This window comes from Ochotona princeps, chromosome 7, assembly GCF_030435755.1.
Source record: "Ochotona princeps isolate mOchPri1 chromosome 7, mOchPri1.hap1, whole genome shotgun sequence".
Lineage (NCBI taxonomy): Eukaryota > Metazoa > Chordata > Mammalia > Lagomorpha > Ochotonidae > Ochotona > Ochotona princeps.
Window position 1 is genome coordinate 21,263,741 of NC_080838.1, and position 22,954 is coordinate 21,286,694.

General features: G+C 34.6%; 1 non-coding gene across 1 annotated transcript; it reads left to right on the forward strand.

The window, feature by feature from the left end:
- The first annotated feature begins 5,436 nt into the window (after positions 1–5,436).
- Positions 5,437–5,543, forward strand: LOC118759033 (U6 spliceosomal RNA). Its single transcript, XR_004995941.2, has one exon. It is a non-coding gene; the product is annotated as a U6 spliceosomal RNA (small nuclear RNA).
- Positions 5,544–22,954: the final 17,411 nt, after the last annotated feature.

Consider the following 22,954-nt stretch of genomic DNA (forward strand, 5'->3'; position numbering starts at 1 on the left):
TATTGTCAATCTGTTTACCTGCCAAAAAAATCATTTATAGAATGCATCAGCAGCTCAAAAACCTCTACAGCTAAAAAGTAAACAACCTTCTTAAGAAATGCCTAAAGAACTCAGTAGACATTTTAGTGACTCATTGATTATTCTGAAGCATGTTGCTTAGCTTCCTTGTATATGATTGTTCTAGTATTCTTATTAATTTCTGGTTATTTTTTTTTGTTGTCTGGGAACACATGTGATGTGGTTTCAATCCCTTTTAATTTACTGTGACTTGATTTGTTGCCTAATATATAATTCATCCTAAAAACATATTCCATGTGTTGATGAGAATATGTATTCTGTGCACATTTTATGAAACATCTTTCAAGTATCTGTTAGGTTTATTTGCTCAGTAGTTTTACTTGTTTAATGATCTGCCCATTGCTAAGCAGGTGTTGTTGAAATAACCCAACTATTCTTTTTTTTTTTTTAAAGATTTATTTTATTTTTATTACAAAGTCAGATATACTGAGAGGAGGAGAGATAGAGAAGAAGTGGAGCTGCCGGGATTAGAACCAGCAGCCATATGGGATCAAGGAGAGGACCTTAGCCACTAGGCCACACTGCCAAGCCCAACCCAACTATTCTTGCATTGGTGTCTATTTCCTCGTTTAGGTGTTCATGTTTACTGTAAATGTCTAGGTGTTATTATATTTTGTTTATCATTTATGATTTAATGTCTTTAATCAACATATAATGTACTTACTTATTTCTTTTCAAAGTTTTTAATTTAAAGTCTATTTTACCTAGTATAAGTATTACTAGTCTGGTTAAATTTGGACTTCTAACTGCCTAATCTTTCTCTACCTATTTATTGTCAAACCATACATTATTTTTGTCAATTGCAGGAACATAAAGTGAGATCTTACCTTTTTTTAATATTAATTCAACTTACCTATTTTGGCTGAGTAATTTAATCCATTTACATTTTAGGTTAGTATTGCTAGATTAAACAGCACTTTGTTGAAACATCTTTTAATATTTTAGTTAAATCTGTGCTTAATTATTCTGCTTCTTGCAGCATCTTTCGTTGCCTGTTTCGTGTTTATGGAGAACAGATCTTTCTGTTTCACAGAACTGATGCTGAATACAAAGAAAAAGTCCAAAATCGAGTGTAAGAATGAAAGCAAGTTAAATTGTGATAAGACGAAGAAACTCTGTTGTGAACAAGGAGCCCAAAAGCTGGAATTCCATGGCCCCTATAGAGTTGATGTCCCTTACAGAACTTTCTCCCTGCTGCCTTGTCTACAAACCACTCCTGCAAGGAGTGCATTTAGTAAGGGTTGTATTGTGATTTCACCCCATCACTTTCCAGTTCACAGATAGTGCTGGCAATGGATTCTCACCTTTACTTACTAGTTCAATGGGAATTCGGGTAACTGGCTCTCCTCACATCTGTCTACCTGTACTTGCTTCATATTTCGCATTCACCTATTTAAAGGCTAAAGCACCCTCCTCTTCCAACCTTTGCTATGGTTTTTTTTTTTTTAAGATTTATTCAGTTTATTACAAAGTCAGATATACAGAGAGGAGGAGAGACAGAGAGGAAGAGCTTCCGTCCGATGATTCACTCCCCAAGTGAGCCGCAATGGCTGATGTGCGCCGATCCGAAGCCGGGAACCAGGAACCTCCTCCTGGTCTCCCACGCGGGTGCAGGGTCCCAATGCATTGGGCCGTCCTCGACTGCTTTCCCAGGCCACAAGCAGGGAGCTGGATGGGAAGTGGAGCTGCCGGGATTAGAACCGGCGCCCATATGGGATCCCTGGGCTTTCAAGGTGAGAACTTTAGCTGCTTGGCCACGCAGCTGGGCCCGTTTGCTGTGTTTTAAATTGTTACCTTCTAAATTCCTACTTCCCTCCCACCCCCAGAGGGATGGAAGTTTCCTCAAATTTTCCAAAGATCGATTATTATTTCTTTAAACTTGCTTCAGGCATTATCTTTGCCAATATTTATGTTGTTATTTTAAGCTACTCTTGTGTTTTTCCCTTAATTATTTTTATTTTCCATAGTAGCAGGTCAGTCTTAATTTTCTATACGAGTGCATTGTGAAGCTTGACTCTGCTTGCTTTCTGTTCCCCCCGGTATATTTATGCCTGAAATGCAATGGTCTCAAGCTGTAAAATAACACCATCTCTGAACAAACTTGCTTATCTCTAATAGCCCAATAATAAACAGAATATTTTTGAAAACTTTTTATTTCCTTTGGCTAAATAAGCAGGTGATGTTTATGTGGATGACATAACTAATTATTTAATTATCTAAAATAGCAGAAGGTCAAAATAAGTGCTTGAAAATCCTTAATTCTTTGAAAGGTTAATATTCATAACGATTTATTATAAGGTAATTTATGATATAGAACATAATTGAAAATCAAAATATACATGGAAATACATCAGTAGATTCACAATCCATTTGTTTTAATGTCTACAGATCTGTCAAAAAATTCATGTTTTCTATTCTTATATATTTACTCTACCAGCTCATTAAATAAATGCCATTTCATTTGTAGTTATTAGTTAGACATCCTGTGCCATTCCAAGATAATAATAATAATAGCAAATGATTTCAAGTTGTATGTAGTCTAGTGAGGGAAGAGGGAATTCTAAAATACATATTTTAAAAGTAAATGATAAACAAAAACTGCAACATCAAATATTGATATGACAATCCATGTTGTTTAATATGCAAGGAGAATTTGCAGGTCTTTTTTTGTGTTATTCTATTTAGTATTAACCCAATGCTTTAAACAAACAGAAGTAACTGTAGTTACTTTAACAGTTGAGTTTGATTCAGTTGATGCATTTCAACGCCTGCATCACAGATTTTACATCTGGGGGAGGGAGCAAAGACGTCAGGGAGGCGTTTGGTTTATGATGTTAGCATTTTGTTGTTGTTCCAGTAAAAGCTTTATAAATTGCAATTAATTATGTCTTGCACTAAAAAATCATAGAAATTATTGCCAGAGGCTCCCTTCCTTCCCCTCATTACAATAAAGTGATACCATGGAATTTACTTCCCTGCTTAGAGCATGTTGGGAGTGTGGGAGGCAGTCCTGAAAGCTGTGTGGGTGAACTGCCCCAGGCAAGGCAGCCATGCTTAGTCTTTTCCCATCACTGTCAGTTAGCAGCTGTGCAGATTAAATGAACACTCAGGTGAAAACACAGTAACAAACAGAAATGACTGGGGCTACTAGCTAACTGCATGCCAAACAAGCGATTATTTTATTTTCAAGCATCTCAATGAAGATTTTACTAGAAAAGACTGAAGCACAAGGAGTTTTCGCTCAAATTTTAGAACAGAGTTGCTGGTAACTTTTCTACAACTTGATGTCTGTTTCCTGGACAACCCATGTTTATTTTTTCATTTCCTGCAATTTATCAGGAAATTGATTTGGCTAAGATTTTAGTAATTAGAACAGTTAACATTTAACATTTTATGATGGTGCATTTTGAAGAATTTGAAATTTAAGGTCTTCAGACAAATCTCTTGTTTTCTTTGCGTTCTTACCTTACACCTTTTGAATGTGTGTGTGTATATATGTGTATATGTATGCAATTACAGAGTAAATGAAAACTTTTCAAATTGTAAGAAACAAGATTCAAAATGTTTATTTGCTGTGAAATATTTGCAATCCATGCACATTCTTCTCATAATTTGCTTTTGCATTATTTTCTTGAGCATCGTATATGTAACCTAATTTTACATGACAATTACAATTTCTTTCCTCAAGTAATTACATGGAAAAATATTTTGAACAGTCAAATTTATTTTCTTAATAAATCTATCTTTCAAATATTATAAGATTTGAATTATGATGAATACTGGACTAAACACCACAGTCATGTGGAGTTGTGCAGGACACAGCTTGATTTCCAGCATCATTGTCCATTGGGCTGAGACATAAAATACGCCCAGAGAATATATACTACATGTGCCATGATAAAGTCAAGCGCTTTATCATGGTATTTGTGGTATTCATACACTATTGAACATCAGAAAATGCACAATGTTGAATTACAAATTCTTCATAATGATAAAAACATTTATTCAATGAAGGAGATATTCAAACCTTTGATATGGTGCTCATGTCAAACTGTATTTTATATAATATATTTGAAATTCCACATAATTTTCTATATTATACACATCCCTATTTTGAAAGTTAACAAAACTTGACAATTTTCTTAAAAGTAGTTTTATGTAGCATTTATTTTTGTGTATTGCTTTAGAAAAACTAATTTTGTCAGAGATGAGTAAGATATGGAGATTAAGAAACTTTTAATTTTAAAAAGGAAAAACACACGTGTACAAAACTGCAATAGAATCATGTATAAACCATAGTGGTGGCCAGAAGCGGGGATGGTGTTGTTATTACAGGGATTTGTTGTAAGAAGATCCTATAAATGGAAACAGAAATTTCAATCGAGTTTTGGAACATAAGTAGAAATTAACTTTTCAAGCAAGTTGAGCGTTCAATGATAGAATATTGACAAAGAGAAAATCTGGATCCTAACTTGCTCTACAAAACTCAATACAAAATGCTCTCGCTGGCTCACTTTGCATCGTCTTGAACAGAGTTTGAGGCATCCATTAAAGCTTTCTCAGGGTTGGTTATCTTGTGGCTAACTAGAAGCTTCTCTATCATCACCTTCCCTCATTCCTTCTCTTTCTGATACCCATTGGTTTATCAGAAATATGAGATTGTACCACTCTTTCAACATCTATCTGTTACCGTGAAATTAAAATGAAATCTCTTAACCATGAGAGGATTGTTGCTCATCTCCCTGGCCTCATGTCCTGATTATTTGCAGGCCCATTCTACATTGTCCTACCACACACTTAATCCTGCCAATTTTGTACTAGCTAATGGTTTTGGTTTTTCACTTAGTGTTCTCTCTCCCAGGAAACTTCTTTCCACACAGTTTCAAAACATCCATTACTCACCATTTAGATGTCAGCACAAATGCTGTCTAAACCAAAAGTTATGCTTGGGCCTGACACGTAACCTATTGGCTAATGTGCTTGCCTTGCATGTGTCAGGATCACACATGGGTGCCGGGTGTAATCCCACATGGGAGACCCGGAGGAGGCTCCAGGCGCCTGGCTTCGAATTGGTGCAGTTCCGGCTGTATAGATCACTTGGGAAGTGAATTAACGAATGGGAGGTCTTCCTCTCTGTCTCTCCTCCTCTTTGTATATATAACTTTTCAACTAAAAAATAAATGAAATAAAAAAAGAGTAATGCTGGAAAGCTTCCTCTGAAAAATCACTTCCTAACACTCGAAAATAATAAATATGATTGGTCTTACAAGATTTATCTGCATGCCATAACAGCAACATGTCTCATATCTGCAGACAGAACATTTATTAGAAATTGTCTGTGTAATAAAGCACAGATGAGTGCCCACTTCAGCAGCACATATACTAAAATTGGAATGATACAGAGAAGATTAGCATGGCCCTTGCGCAAGGATGATACGCAAATTTGTGAAGCGTTCCATGTTTTTTTCTAGTGTCACCGTGCTGGGCTTAGGCCTGGCCACAGTGGTGCTCCTGGTTGGTGTGGCTGTGCTCCTGGGTTTCAGCAGGGGGTGCCACCAGGCAGCCTCCAGTCTCATGGCTGCTTCTCAATAAAAGGAAAAAACAACATCAAACAAACAATCAAAAAACACATGATACAAACTACTAAAGCTAAATGAGCAGCAAAGCGTATTAGAATCATTGTGTTTGTCTGTGTGAGCAGAATACATGAAGCAATGGGAATGGCCTAGAATTTAGCTGATTGCTATGCAATTGTAACTGAATTTTGCTTAAGCCATTTTAAACTCATATGGATTTCTGGATGGAAACTTCTATATGGAAGCAAAAGCACATCTATTCCTGAAAATGAATGATTGTACATCTGAAGACTCTGGAACACCAAATAATTCTTTAGAATTTTCTTTTTGGTGTGCTGAAGTATTTATAATTCACTATTCCTTCTTCAATTCTAGAAAGGCTTATTTGTTTTTCAAATAGGCTGGTGAGATAGCTCTTTGTAAACATCTTCTCAGAAGCACATACTTTGCCTGCCACTCACCATGCTTGATGCTGACTATTCCTGATTGTCTTTTCCTTCTCTAGAGTTCTAATCTCCGTGAGGGAAGACATCACTTTGTCTCCACCAACACATATTTTCTGCCAAATACAGTGTTAGGAAGTACAGCTGCATACTAAGAATGCATTAAGTGATTGAAGGAGCTTTAGTTCCATGAACTCCATTGTCTTTTATTTAAGCAACTTGGAAGTAACTCGTCTAGCTATTTCTTATTCTCTCTTTGCTCTTAACCACCTTCTCTTTCTTTTGTTCTTTCTGTATGTCTGTCTCTTCTCTCTCATATCTATCTTGATAATCAATTATTAAATACATGAATAACATTTACAACATGATGGATGATGTACTGTGGGAAGGATAAAAAGAACATGAAAATTTGTTTTCTGATTCAGAATACAGTCTGTCATGATTCAAGAGTAACATTTCTCTATGTAATGTTTGCTTTTGTTAAAGTTGGCAAGGGGTCAGCATCCAGTAACATTATTTTTTTTTCTGTTTTACTATTGTTAACCATTTTTAAATTGAAGAATAACTTATTTAACGAAATGGAAGAAAAGCCAACTGAGATGGCTGAAGCTGTCCATCTCTGATCTGCTAATCAAATCAGTTGATACATTCCTTGCTGCCTGTTTGCTAGACTATATGACTTTTCCAAGCATTATGTTTCTATGTAGGAATTGAAATGGTGTATGGTAAAGCTGCAATTACAAAACAGGTGTCAATCATTTAGTATTTCCTTACAGATTATTAGTGATCATTTTATGATATTACAAAATTAACCAGGTTGGTATTTTTAGAGCAGTGTGTCAAATCATCTCCTGTAATGCTGGCATCCATATGAACACTGGTTCTAGTTCCAACTGCGCCATTTTCAATGATGATTCCTGCTAATTCTCCCATAGAAGCAGGAAAGGATGACCTAAGTGCTTCCTCCCTAGTAACTGAAGTAGGCGACAGAGCTACACTTCTAGGTTTCTGACTTAGAGGCTACTCCTTGTTGTTGAGGCTATTTAAGAAGTGAAACAGCTAGTAAAAGGCTTCTTCCTTTGTCTCCTTGTTTTTCTTTGTCCTGCTGTCTTCCTCTATGTTACTTTGACTTTTAAAGAAACGAACAAGGCTGCAAAAATAGCTACTGAATCACATAAGCAGCAACGGCTCATCAACTGAGATTACTTTGCCCCTTCTCATTGATCAGAAATGAATTAATATGATATTTTTCTAAAGGAAGGTAGTTGAATTACAAGATTTAAAATTTACATCTTCAGTTCTATTAGAATAATAAAATGCATTTATCACAAAATAGTTTCTATATGAACAAATTTAATTTTATGCTTTATAGCTATAATAAGAACACACATATATAATTTAAGCACTTTGATAGTTTTCATTAAAAATAATATTGAATCAAACATACAAATTACAGTCCGCCACCTGGATTATTTCAGTTGCTAAATCCCTGAATGTAATCATTTATCTCCATAGGTCTACACATCTTCATAAGTGTGGTTTCAAAATGTTTCCAGTTAATCCTATTTCTTAATGGAAGATAACTAATTCTGTACATTCCTGGTTTTAATTAGCCTATCACTGTCTCACATTTTTATCTGTATATGCATTGATAGGCTGCGTCTGTCTATATTTTATTTTTAATGTCTAATTTCTTTCATGATTCTTTTCCTCAAGTGAATTACATTGTGGAAATGTATCAGTGATTAGGAGAATAGATAATTACTTGCTTCTTTAACTTACATTTTGGGGAATAAAAGATCTAGGTCTTTCATTCTTTGCATTACATATATGCATTTATGCAAATAACAATATCAATATTCCAAAATTTGATGGGAAAGTGTTTTTCCTACTAACTGCTTACCAAATTCTTTATGTATTAGAGGACTAATGTGATTATAAAGTAGATTGAAAGTATATCATCGCAGAAATTAAAAAAAAAGGATGAGAGAAGGGAGAAATATCTTATTCTTAAAACCATATTTATGAGACATAAAAAAGTTCAATTTATATATATTATGAAAATCAATTTACATTGATTTGTATTCAGAAACAATGCTCATATAAATAATTCATTGCTGATTTCACATCACATATAGCAAGAAAATGCTTTACTAATGTATTGACTGCATTTGTAGAAAATTTTCTGTAAAATGTATAATCTGTCCAGGAATTTGACATATTGTTGGAGGCCTGCTACTTCTAGCTATTTTGTATGATTGTGAAACAAAGTGAGAAAGTTGGACTTTCAAAATGCCTGGCCTTACATGATACTTATTTGGCCATTAGTGATAGGACATCAGTCTGCAGAAGCAACAGAAAATATTTTTTTCATGTATAAAACCAAGATGTTTTTTAAACATTGTTACTTTTGTCTATTAGCATAAATACTCTGTTGTGAATGGAAATATGCAAATACCACTCTGGATAATAGTTATTAACATGGGTGATGCTTCCTCCTGACTGACATCATTCTGTATGAATGAAGGTCATTTTTTTGTCTCATATGGTGCAGTCAAGATGAAGTTGAAGTTCTAGATAGAATGAATCTTCATAATGCAACATCTTTACCAAATCTCACCCATGGAGTTGTTCTCCCCTTTCCTTTTTAGGGACTGACACAACAAGGTACAGAATAAACGCTTGCAACATGTACACTCGCTACATGTTTGTAACTAATAGTAATGGTTCATCAATAAAATGGGTGTGAAAGAAAGGACTACTTACACCTATAATGAGTGCATTACAGAGTTACTGATTTTCTGCATAGCTGTAGAAAAAAAAAGACTTGTAGTAAGTATACTAGAAAAGTATCCAACAGATTGCTGATATCAGCAGGGCTCAGACTGACAGGGATCAGATCAGCAGGCAGTAGCAGCACCAATGTTCTTGCATTGCCCAGGAATAATGACACCAATAAAGCGAAATACACAGTTTTCTACTTACGTATACAAGCATGTTTTTCAGATGCCTCTCATGTGTAATAGTCTAGTTTTTGGATGTCTTTATATTTATTTTTTAAATAGAAGCTGGTATTACTGTCACAAGAGTACAGTTTTGTCATGTATTAAATTTATTATAAAATTCTCAACCTATTTCCCTTGTATATAATAAATTTTAACAAGCAATTTGGAAATTATTCATAGAACAGTAAATTGCTTAGCAATCCCAGGAGTTAGCACTATGTCCTTGAGAAATCTTTTAAACTAAAAGAGACTTCATTAAAAGAGAAAAAAATAAATTCCTCAAGAAAAGCAACATCCTAACACTAACAATGCAAACAGAACAGTGAATTGCTAGAGGTGATAAAGTTAGAGTCATAAAATTATAACCAAGGATAAGTTTCTTAACATCTAGAACACTAAGAAACGAAGAAACATTTTATCTAGAGAAAACAATGCATTCAGACACTGTCATTACACTAAAAATAGAAAAATCACAGATTTTAATTTTTACTGTTTTGTAATAGGCCTATAAATGGACAATACACAAAACAATTTAATATTTATTTTAAGTTTCACAGAATCTGACCATTGTGGAGTTAAGAGAAGAATCATGATTCAAGTAATTTGAGCAAAGGTACTTATGCACTTACCTGGGACAATGCTTCCAGTTTTATTTCACTTGTAGTTAGTCATACTGAATTAGTTTAGGTGAGTGAGAACTTAAGTTGCAAATCCTCAAAGAGGAAATCGATAATGTTGAAGGAATACATTGTATCTGAATATCAGAGTTTTATAAACTCTAAATATAGTAAAGATTCTGTTCATGTTTGAAGAGAAATGTCAAAAGTTGCCAAAGATTAATTTCTCTTCTAAAATTTTATCGATTTCATTATGAATCTTCATTTTCTCCATACACAAAATTTACTTACTTATACATTGGTTTATTTCAAAGCCAGTCAGAGAGAGTAGGTACAGAGAGAGTGATTTTTCATCCAATGGTTCACTCCGCAAGTGGCCACCATAGGCTGAGATGGGTTAGTCTGAAGCCAGAAGACAGGGCTTCATCCTGATCACCTACATGATGGCTGGGATGTAAATACTTGGGCTGTCTCCTGTTGCCTTCCTGAGTGCATCTAGCAAACAAGCTGAACTGAAAGCAGTGCAGCTTGCAGTCTAACAAACATTCTGTTAAGGATGGGACATTGCAGGCTGAAGCTAAATGTGCTGCATCACAAATCAGGTTCCTCACTCAAACTTTATTTCTGAAAAATTAGAAACCAGAACTGTAGCAAACAGTTCATATAGGGTAAGTCTTAAGACAACCAAAATATTTATCACTAATGAAAACAATTTCTTGTTTCTTGTTTTTTCATGGTCACTTTTTACTTGTAGATTTTCCCTTTACATGAGTATTTTTCTGTATTTTAAAATTTTATTTTCTTCACAATTTTTCTCTATTTCTGTATTCCTGTAGTTTCCTGTTAACTTATTTGCAAGTGCATTTTAATTGTTAGCATGCAGAGTACAACATAAAAAATTAATACAGCAGGAAAAAATATACCAATATTGCTTAGACATAGTTTGAAAATCAGTGGCATATTTTGTCTTTCTATTTTCTTTTAATGCATGTCTTTTCTGAACTGTTTACAGCCTTTAGAACATTCTTTTTAAACATACTGGTAAAATGCAAACATCCAAATATACCACTGCTCCTTGCAGACCTATTATATGACACTGATTTGTGGAATAGTCTTATGTTAGAGTTAAATATCCTTTCAACAAAATATTTGAGTGTGTGTTTTGTTACTACTACTAGCAGATTTTGGATTTGCTTGAATTGATTTCTACTTCTCTAAAAGTGTTCGTTCATGATGTTCATTGGTTTTCATTGTCAGCTAACCTGGTTCTTTGAATCTATAAAGTTTCTATGTAGGTTGTCTGTGGGTAACATGTCTGCATTTTTATGTACTTATATTTTAAATCTTTATTTTTTCATGATAAAATTCCTTGGGCTGAGGAGTTTCCCCTCCACCTTACTCCATCCATCCCCCTCCACTGCTTTCCCCAATATTGTAAAAGAAATTTTAGTCCCTCAAGAACATTCACAAGTCCATCATTCTTCTATCTAAGTGTACCCTGACATTGTAAGTATAGGCAATGGCATAAAGGCCAGTATTCTAGTATCAGAATATTTTTAGCAGTTTCACTTGGAGTCCATCTTTTATTCAGAAGCAGAGATGCATACTGCAATGTATTTTTACGTCATAGTATACTTGCCTCCATTATATAGAGACTATGGATAAATCTATGTAAATACAAGCCTACCTATATATTTAATTATCTTATATTTTGCATGAATGTGGCCTTATCTCGACAGAATATATAATATTTCTCCTTTGGGGATTGGCTTATTTCAGTGAGCTTAATGGTCTGTAGCTGCAGCCAATTTGTTGCAGCTGGTAAAATCTCATTCTTTTTGATCATTGTGTAGTATTCCATGGGGGTAGGTGTAGCACAGTTTCTTAATCCATTCTTGTTTTGATGGCCATCTGAACTGTTTCCGTCTCTTTGTTATTGTAGATTGTGCTGCTATGAATACAGGATTATAGAACCTTTTCTTACATGCCAATCTCATTTCTTTTGGCTATATTCCAAGCATTGAAATAGTTGTTCATAAAGCATTATCACTTCTGTTAGAACTCTCCATACTGGCTTTCATGGTGGTTGTACTAGCCTATGCTCTTACCAAAGGTGAAGGAGGGTAACATTCTCCCTACATCCTCATCAGTAAGTCTTATTAATAGAGTTCTGAATGTAGGCCAATCTCATTGGAGTTAAGTCAATGTTCCCTATGATTTTTATCTGCATTGCATTGACAACTAGGGAACCTGAGTACTTTTTTTTTTTTTTTCAAATCTATTAGCCATTTGAATTTGTTCTTTGGAAAAATGCCTGCTCATTTTCTTCAACCATTTCTTCATAGCATCATTTGTTTTGCTGTTCTTGAGTTTCTGAAGCTCTTTGTAAATGCTGGGCATTAGTCCCCTATGTACTCTAGTTTGCAAAGATTTTTCTCCCATTCTGTTGGTTGCTTTGTCACTTTATTGATCATTTCCTTTGCTGTACAGAAGCTTGTAAGTGTAATGCGGCCTCCGTTTATTTAAGTTGGCTTTCATTCTCTGTGTTTTAGGTAACATTTCTATGAATTTTTACCAATGCCTATAGTTTGTTAAATTTCCCTCTAATAGTTTGGTGGTTTCTGGCTACAGATGTAGGCCCTTGATCCATCCAGAGCTAATATTTATATAAGGTGACAGGTGAGGATCTTATGTCTAAAGGTTGCTATCTGAAGAGTATTTAACAAAAAAAGATTTTTGCTTATTTGCAACAGAAATGGTGGGAGAGACTCAGAACAAGAGAGGTATCTTCCAACTGCTGTTCATAACCAAAACAGCCCCGGGCTCATCACAGGGAGGTTGCGTAACCTGCTTTACCACAATATTGTCTATGATTCATTTTCCACACATATGTATATATGGTTATATATGTATATATGGTTATATATATATGGTTATATATGTATGGTTATATATATGGTTATATATGGTTATATATGTATGTATACACACATATAAATATATATACAAATATGTGTATATATGTATATACGTATATATGTATATATTTAAAACCTACCTTTAAGAAAAATCTGCTGTTTTAAAAATATATGAAGATACTTGTGCAGTAATTTAAAACATGTAGTTAATCACATTTGGGACACTTTCTCCTATAAGTAAATGAGAAACAAAAAGCAGCATCAGCATTTTGGATATGTGATACGTCGTTTCACTTATAGGAATGAGCTTTGGTGGTCTTCAGTATCATGCTTGGATATATCATTTGCTAGATGTTTTCAGAAGTCAGAAATGTCACTGTATATTGGCTATACTTTGTAACACGGCTACCTTGGAGAATACAAGAGCAAAAGAAGGGGTTACAGGCAGAGTCCAGATATACCACGTGGTAGCTTGCAGGAGCCCATTCCCACGAGCTGGGCAGACAGTGTTTATTTTCCCCAGCAAGGGCATGTGACAATGCTCTCAGAACACTTCACAACAGAAAAGTTTGGGCCCCAAGTTTTGGTTCTTATTGTCCAGACACACGTCTGTTTAAATTCACAAACTTCATCCTCTTGTTTCCTCCAGTGACGGAACTTGCTGAACATGGACTGAGAATGCTACCGTAAATCACATTGTTGAACTATTTTGTAAAGCCAAAACTCCACATATAAACAAGGAGTTTTCCAGCAGGATGGAGGGTACCTCTCAGGATTCAGGGATACAGTAAACCTGTACTCAGTAGGAGGTACACAGTGCAGGCTTGTCAAGTTATTCATGCTTCACACAATGGGGCTCTTGCTGTTTTTAACTGAAAATGCATAAAAAAACCCTTTTCTTTATAGGTTGGCAGTAACAAAAGTTAACGGAGATGAAACTATAGTGAAAATTTTAAGAAGATATTAAGGACAGCAAGCAGTATCTTTACATTTTGAAGGATGTCATTGCTTCCTTCCTTTTATCTGTGCAAGTGATATTCTCCCATTCAAGTACTAACCAGGCCCGACCCTGCTTAGCTTCCCAGATCAGACGAGATCGGGTGTGTTCAGGGCAGTATGGCCATAGATGTTAGTGATATTCTCAAATTTTTCTTGCTAGATTTATCAGAGTCAAATGATTGTGCATTTTTCTAATTCTACTATTTATTTCCTGCCATAGAAGAAAAAAATTAAAAATATAATAATAATAGCATACTTTGTCTAATACTTTGACTCCCATTAGGGTTTTGATTTTTATTCCCTGTTTCTCTGATGCTGTTTTAAACACGTTTCATTCTGTAACAGTAACAGCTTCAATTCTCTAACAAAATTTTAAGGGACTAATAATTCTGTCATGTCTAAAAACATCTTCGTACATGATGGTTAGCTCATGTGGGTATTCTTTTCTTTCCCTTAACCCTTTCAATATGATACATTGATGAATAATTGGCTTTATATTACGTTCAGTACACTGTTTCCATTCATGAATACATGAAATGATGTTAAAATCAGGATCACTGCAATATTCATTACCTTTGTTTGTGATCATTTCTATACAGTGAGTGATTTTAAAAATATTTTTCTTCAAGCTATTTTGAGTTATTAAAATATTGTGATTGTTTAAATGTTTACCCTATTCTGTAATAGAGAACCAAAATTCATTCCTCTGGATCATCATCTTCCCAGTTCCACACTGTAATTCTCAGTTTTTGATTACTGACATTCCTATTTTTATTTTAAATACATATGTAAAGTGTAATATCTGCTGATTTGTTACATATACTCATTGTGTGCTGTGCCATCAGAGTAAATATATTTGTCCTTTAAAGTATTTGTAGCTCTTCATAGTGAAAACATTAAAATCATATTTTTCATTTTTTTAGAATTTCTATTAACTTTTTTTTACAATTTAGTTATTTTTATTTGAAAAGTAAATTTACAGAGAATGAAAGAGAATTGTCATCCACTGGTTCTCCCCAAATAGTTAAAATGTCTGGAGCAGAGCTTATCTGAAGCAAGGAGCCAGGAGTATTATCTGCATCTCCCATGAAGATGCAAGGACCCAAGGACTTGGGCCATCTTCTGTTGCCTTTCCAGGTCATAAACAGGGAGCTAGACTGAAAGTAAAACAGTTGGGACAAGAGCTGGTGCCCATATGGGATGTCAGAACTGCAAGAGGAGGGTGAGGCTGTTATACCACTGCACCATTCCGTTCCTTTTCTTAAGATACAAAAATAAACAATACAAGAACATTGTCTATTTTAATCTTACTAATAGAAATCTTTAGATTTCTAACATAAGGAAAATCTGTCTATCTATCTATCTACCTATCTACCTACCTATGTAAACTGCTCTTACTTCCAACCTTGCCTCTTCTATCCCCAACTTCGACCTCCAGCAATGACTATGTATTTTATTTCTATAAGGTCAGAAATGTTTAAGATTCCACATTTCAGTGAGATCATGTGATATTTCTCCTGCAATTGACTTATTTCACTTACAATGACCTCATGCTCCACTAAACTTGGTGCAGAACGCAAGTTTCCATCCTTTATAATAACTGAGTAGTGTTTCATTATGTACATGAACAACAGTTTTTGTCCCCATTCCTTGGTGGATGCTTGCACAGGTTGCTTCATTTTTTGAATGTTAAGAAATGTGCAGCTATAAACATGGCAGGATGGATTTTGTTTCCTGTACATAGGCATAATTTCCAGGGCTGGTATTTCTGAGGAATTGTCATATTGTTTTACCCAGAGCTGTACTAGCTTACAGAGCATGAGTGAATGCTTTTGTCCTCTTTTCTGTACTAACTGTATACTTATAATTTTAAAAGGCAGCTCAGTTCTTGATGGATTAACAGAAACACCTTATTTCAGTGTAGATATGTTGTCCCTGTGCTTAATGACTTACTTTTTTTTTTAAAGATTTATTTATTTGAAAATCACAGTTGCACACAGATAAAAAGAGGGAAAGAGAGAGACAGAGACAGAGAGAGAGAGAGTGTGTGTGTCTTTCATCTGGGCTTACTCTTCAAAATAGCTAAAACATGGAGGTTGACTAGGCTGAAGCCAGAGTTTCTTCTGGATTTCTCATATGGGTGAAGGTTCCTAAGCTAAGCCCTTGTGTCATCTTTTGCTTTTCCATTCCCTTTAGTGGGAGCTGAACTGGAAATGGAGTAGCATAAACTTGAACTGGTGCTCATGTGGGATGTTGGAATATCAGGCAGCATGTTTACCCAGTAAAACAGCACGATGGCAGCCCCAAGGGCCTACTTCTTTTTTTTTTTTTAATAAATTTTTTATTTTGAATTTTGAATTATGTGGTACAATTTCATATATGCTGGGATTCCCCCCTCAAACTCTCACCCCCATCAGATTTTTCCCATTTTGTTACAGTAGTGTAGTCCTTCATAAGGAATCATAATTCTATCAATCTCTTATTTAAGTGTACCCCGACATTGTTAGTACAGACAGTGTCAACAGTCCAGCATCCCATTGTCTACACAGGAAGGACCCACTTTTCAGCACCTAATTCACTGAGCTGCAGCTGCTATTTTTTTCCTGACTTTTTTTTTTTTGTGGTAAGGATATTTATTATGTATATCTGGATCCTCAGTCTATAACTGAATACCTCTTAGAGATGGGCAATCTATATATTTCTAGGATATGTGATTTCAATATGTCCATCTTTCGGTGTCAACTCTGATTAAATTTCCAGTTATCTTTTAAAACCTCATTTACTCATCCTCCACATTTGGCCTGGTTTTTTTTTTTTTTTTTGGAATTGAAAAATTTCCCTTTGCTTTTATCACTGTTAATGTCATCATTAGTAAACTTTTAAATCAATTTGATTTGCAACATAAATGACTACTTGCTTTTATATCTCCCCTAGTGAAGTATAATCCCAATGGTAACAAAATCTGTGTCTTAGTTCTTAAAAGACATGCCATAATAATTATAGACAGTAATTCCTTCAGGAAAAGCCAACATAATAGTAAGCAACTGTTGGAGTTTTATTACATACGCAAACCAATGGAGTTTGTCAAGAAACTAAAACCTTTAGGGAAAGGAATTTTATAGCTGATAAAAAGAAAATAGCGTTTTATTTTGTAGTAAAGCATAAAGTTGGCTGTTTAGTTGAAAAATGCTTTAAAGATATGAATAAAATTTTGATTGAAATAGTCTGTGTTTCTTACTATAAGGCCCATATCATGTTCATTTCAGGCATATTTTTCTTCTTAAAGGTATTGAAGTCCAAATCATAGAAATTTATTGTTTTTGCTTGTAAATTTTACTTCTGATTTTGAGAGATTCACACTTTGTAAATTGCATTTACCTACTTCCTATTAATATTTAAAATGAATATTTAGTGTAAGAATTGCTTTCTTCAAGTTTTGGATCCAGAGACTAAGATGCAGCAAGTCCTACTTCAAATTCAAATAATTTTCCTAAGTTCTGTCAAATGTTAAATTACTATACAACTCCACAATTGCATAATGATGGTACTGCAGGCAGACAGGAAAGAACTGATTTTAGATCCAATTTAAGATTTTTGTGTCTATTGTGGTAAGTACTCATTACGGTTTCTCCTGTATTAAAGGTTAAGTATTTGCTGTTTATATGTGACAGCATGATCGAAAGTATTCAACAGCTAGAAAACATGGTATCAGTTAATCGAAATATATTTCACAAATTTTTAGGGGGTATTAAGTACCAAATGTAGTGGAATCTAAAATTGCTACTACTCTTTGTAACTAAATAGGTTAGAGGATTTTCAACTGTCTTAGATGCCTGTGTTCTGCGAAAGATGTTCTATCTCCGTCAAATTTGACTTGATCATCTGACTTACTGCAACAATCTTAGGGAATAGGTGAAGACAAAGCTTTTTGGTAACAATATTAAATTATTCTCCCTTTGGATATGATCTCAATGATAATGATAATTCTTTTGACTACAGTGTCTACTAATCCACATATATATTCTCTAAAATTTGCATATAATTGTATTTCATGATATATTACACATTTAGTTATGTAAGTAGTGTTATTCGTATGTGTGTGTGTTTCATTTAAATACATAACTCCTACTTTTTCTGTACCCCACCAGGACAAGTTATATTAAGTACAAAATAGATCAAAAAACTACTTTATTTGAAAGTTAATGCAGAATAATTTTGCAATAAGTCACAATGACAACAAAAACGTTTACAAATAAGATATTTAAAATGACAGTTTGGAAAGGATTGTATTTTGTATTTAATGTATCAAATACCATGCTCATATTATATCCTATTGAAGCATTCTGGTTTGAGTCCCAGCTTCACTTCCCATCCTGCTTCCTGTTAATGTGCATCCTGGGAGATTTCCAATAAAGAATCAAATACCTGGATCCTTTCCACATCATAGAATACCAAGGAGGAGCTCCAGCATCTTGCCTTCAACTTGATCAGTCACCTCAGGGTGATTGTGAGTTGACCATGCAGGTGCAAAATTTCAGTGCTTTTATTTTTTTTATTAAATTTATTCATTAATTACATTGTGTTGTAATTACATGGAATCTGGGATTCTCCCTCCCACCCTCCCCCCATTAAAATAGGATACAAAAAAGAAAAGGTCAAAAGTTAATAGCTCAGAAATATCCCTGTAGAAATCTATCTGTAATCCTTTTTAAGTTCTCCAGTCATGAAAATTTCCCTTTGGAATGACACTTGGCTGAAACCATCAAATGAATCCAGTATTTCCTTTGTCTGAATCAAGGACATTTGAAAATTTGGAATAGAATGCATAAACATCTTGAGATGGGGTTCCAGTTAAAATAAATAGTATCTTAGACATCTCAAATACTTTCAATTTCTAAATTGTTAATTTTTAAGTTACTCAAAATGTACGAGAAATGGATCACTTTTCAAAAATACATCTCCAGTTTTGTTGTCATTTTCTTCCAGTAACTGAAATAAAGTCTAGACAATGAGGACAATTGAGAATATAATGAAAGAATAATCTAATGAACAGAAAATTTCAGTAAATGTTTTGATGCAGCTTTTCACTACCAGGAAAAGTAAATAAAAGTCAATATCCATGGTAATTTGTTTTGAACATAAATAAAATGTTAAAATAATAATAAGCTGTAATGTAAATATATAAATATTTGCCTGAGGGATGTTTCTCAGTACCCACAAAGCAAAAACTTTTTTCACTATAGAAGTTATGTCAATAGATGCTTTAATTTGTAATTGAAATTAACATTTTGGAAGTTTAAATAGATATAATTAAAAGTGATAAAACAAAGTAATTTTTCATTGTAAAATGTCATGCCAAATACTGAAAGTATAATTCTATCAAAATATATTTAATTAAATGGAGGTGTCAAATTTTAAAAATGACATGAATTCATTACAGCTTTCCTATTTCTGTTCTTATGTATTTCATTATCTTATGGCCAATTGTTTTTCAAAAAAACACTTGTTACATAAAGGAAATTGACTTCACAATCAACTTCACATAACAGCAATACATTCAAACACCTATAATTACACTTGTGTTTGCATCTTTTGAATGTTCTGATAGAAAATAAAATTAAAAGGGTCTAGACAAGAGAGTAGCTGAACATAAATCATGTTATTGCATGAACATATGGCATGCTATTATACATTATCAAGTTGCCCATATTTTAAATGCTTTTTTAACATTATATGATTGTCCCATTTACATTAAAATTTAAAATTTCACGAAAGAAATATCACGAGTGGTCTCAGCTACCATTGATAGGCTAGTCTTTCAGCTGAGCACCCCATTAAAGAATGTTTGATGAAGGAAGTAAACCTCATGTATGTGTAACTGGTGAAAAATACAGAATAATACAAATGTTTTACTGAGTACCTTCTAAGATGGTGGCTCCAAAGGTAGACAGGCTGCTCTAGGTCAGAATAAGGAAGCAAAGTAGAAGTTTATGAGAGGAAATATGCCATTCCCACGGGAAGATATTTATAAGCGATGCATGTGATGTGGATATTGGACAACTTTATGATCAGTCTGAATAAAAAAGTTGCATTAATATCTTTAAAGCAATTAAAATCATAGTTTGAAATGTAAAGCAAAAGCAGAATTTATAAAACTACAAAATTAAAGAGCTTTGATTGGCTTCAGAAACAGAGAAAAACAGGAAATCATGTTTAGTTCTTTCTTCCATCCTAATTGCATTACTTGTTATCTTTCAAAATCATTCGTTATTTAAAATGATGTACTGAAAATTTGAAATTTCTGATACATTTCTGACGTGCTTGAGGAAATGCCTAGTTAAGAAAAGGAACTTAATGGAGCATGAACAGAAATATCCATGGGAAAGAGGCAACATTTTTTCAATAATATGTGTTGAGCAACTTCTGTTACTGCGTGCTGTTCTGAAGAAGGCCAGGCATAAATCTTTTAGGTATCCCCAGATCTTTGCAGAGTCCCTGCCTTGCTCAAATGCTTACAGCATATTTATTTATTTTACTCAGGACAATCAAGCAGTACACCTCTGGTAGCCTACACTACTAACTTATTCTGATGCATACTTTTAAAATAAGTATGAATTCATCATTAACCTTACCTGCCTACATTATAAAAGGAAATTTCAGGTCAAATAGAACAAAAATCATCATTATTTGGGTTGCTTTCTTCCAGAGCACTTCGAATTGGTGGTTAAAGTGCTGGTGTCTAGAAATACAGGATGAAGGGGTCCGGCTCGGTGGCCTATCTGCTAAAGCTCTCGCCTTGAACATGCCAGGATCCCGTATGGGTGCCAGCTCAAATCCTGGCAGCTCCAATCCCCATCCAGCTTCTTGCTTGTGGCCTGGAATAGTAGTCAAGGATGGTTCAAAACCTTAGGAACCTGCACCCATGTGTGAGACCTGGAAGAAATTCCTGGCTCCTGGCTTCGGATTGGTGCAGCACCGGCCGTTGTGGTCATTTGGGGAGTGAATCACTGGACTGAAGATCTTCCTCTCTATCTCTCTTTCTCTCTGTATATCTGACTTTCCAATAAAAAAATAAGCAAATCTCTAAAAAAAAAAAAAGAAACACAACATGTAGACAAATTTGAAGTATATTCAAGCACCTAATTAATTTTCTATTTTATCTTCTCAAAATATTACCATCTGGTGGTTGGTGACTGACAAGCAAAGATAATTTACACTTCTGAAATGCCTTTAAAATCATCACATCTTCATTTCAAGCAACCGCTGGGATCTTGCCTGACTGTGGGCTTACGATATCTTTGTAAAATGATCAGAAGAATTTCAATTACTTTTAATTTCTTTAGAAATGAGATGGCAGTAAGATGAGGGACAAAAAAAGGAAAGCAAATATTTTGTCTGGGCCATTTTGTACACGTTTATTTGTTTATGAATGTTTTAAAATTGTCATTGTTGTTGGTTACCTGTAACAATTTACAGGAAAGTATCAGATAAAAAAATATGAGAAATGTGCGTAAGTTAATTCATTGAAAGTGTAGCAAACCACACCTCCCGTTACACTTATTCTTTTTGAATGGAGATTTCTTTTCTTTTTTTTTTTAAAGATTTATTCATTTTATTACAGCCAGATATACACAGAGAAGGAGAGACAGAGAGGAAGATCTTCCGTCCAATGATTCACTCCCCAAGTGAGCCGCAACGGGCCAGTGTGCGCCGATCCGAAGCCGGGAACCTGGAACCTCTTCCAGGTCTCCCACGCAGTTGCAGGGTCCCAATGCATTGGGCTGTCCTCGACTGCTTTCCCAGGCCACAAGCAGGGAGCTGGATGGGAAGTGGAGCTGCCGGGATTAGAACCGGCGCCCATATGGGATCCCGGGGCGTTAAAGGCGAGGACTTTAGCCGCTAGGCCACGCCGCCGGGCCCGAGATTTATTTTCTTACGAGATTATTTCCGTATGTGAGATTTGTGTTTGCGTGTGTGTGTGTGTGCATATGCCTTCTGAAAAACTGATATAATTCTAACCAAAATGACATCACTAATGATATCTGTGGAGATTTACACAGGAATTAAGCATACATCATGTTAATATTTTATTTCAATAGGTTATGGACTTACCCCAAACTCGACAGTATCAACACCAAACAAGAAATAATCTTACATATAAAATGCATTGTCCCGTACTCCTTGAGGATGTATATCTAGGTACATAACTTTAGCTGATTTGTTGATGACCATTTTTCATAAAAACCCATAATAATTTTAAAACTTCATGGAAAATATGTGTTAAGGAATTACTGTAATTTTTTTATTTCTTTAGATCTAATAACCTTAGATTTTATTATTTTTTAAAAATAATTTCTTAAGTGTTAAGATTTCTACTCTGAAATGAATAGCAACAAATAAATAAATAAGGGCAAAAAATTCTTGTATAATAACTTCTGAGACTAATAAGGCTTGAGTTGGTAGTCTTTTTCCTTCTCAATTAAAACATAATGGTTAATTTTTAAAAATGTCTGTTCATTTCCTTTGCCCACTTTTTCATAGTTTTTTTAATGCCCCTAGGTTTCTGAAGCTCTTTGTAAGTCCTGGATATTAGCCCCTATCACTTGCAAAGTGCGCAAAAAATTTTCTCATTCTGTTGGTTGCATATTCACTTTGGTTCCTGTGTTGTACAGAAGCGTTTTAGTTTGATGTAGTCTCATTTATTTATGTTTTTCTTTGACTGCCTGTGCTTTTGGCTTCTAACTAAGAAGGCTTTCCCCATTCCTAAAAGGAACAGATTCAAATGGATAAAAGACCTATGAAAAGATGCTCAGGCTTCCTAGACATCAGGGAGACACAAATAAAACCCATGTTAAGGTACCACCTAATTCAAGCGCGATTGGGCTATATTTAGAATGTACTAATAACACCTGTTGGCATGGATGTGGTGAGAGTGCAGGCCAGCACAACCTCTATGGAAATCAGTGTGGAGAGTGCTTACAGAATTCCAAATAAGGGCTTGGCGGCGTGGCCTAGTGGCTAAGGTCCTCGCCTTGATCCCATATGGCCGCTGGTTCTAATCCCGGTAGCTCCACTTCCTCTCTATCTCTCCTCCTCTCAGTATATCTGACTTTGTAATAAAAATAAAAAAAAAAAAAAAAAAAAAAAAAAAAAAAAAAAAAAAAAAAGAATTCCAAATAAACCTGACATATGACCCTGCTATCCTGCTTTTAGTAATATACCCAAAAGAAATGAAAACTGCCTATGAGAAGGGGATCTGTAATGCTATATTTACAGCAGTACAATATACAATAGCAAACACACAGAAATAATCCAGAT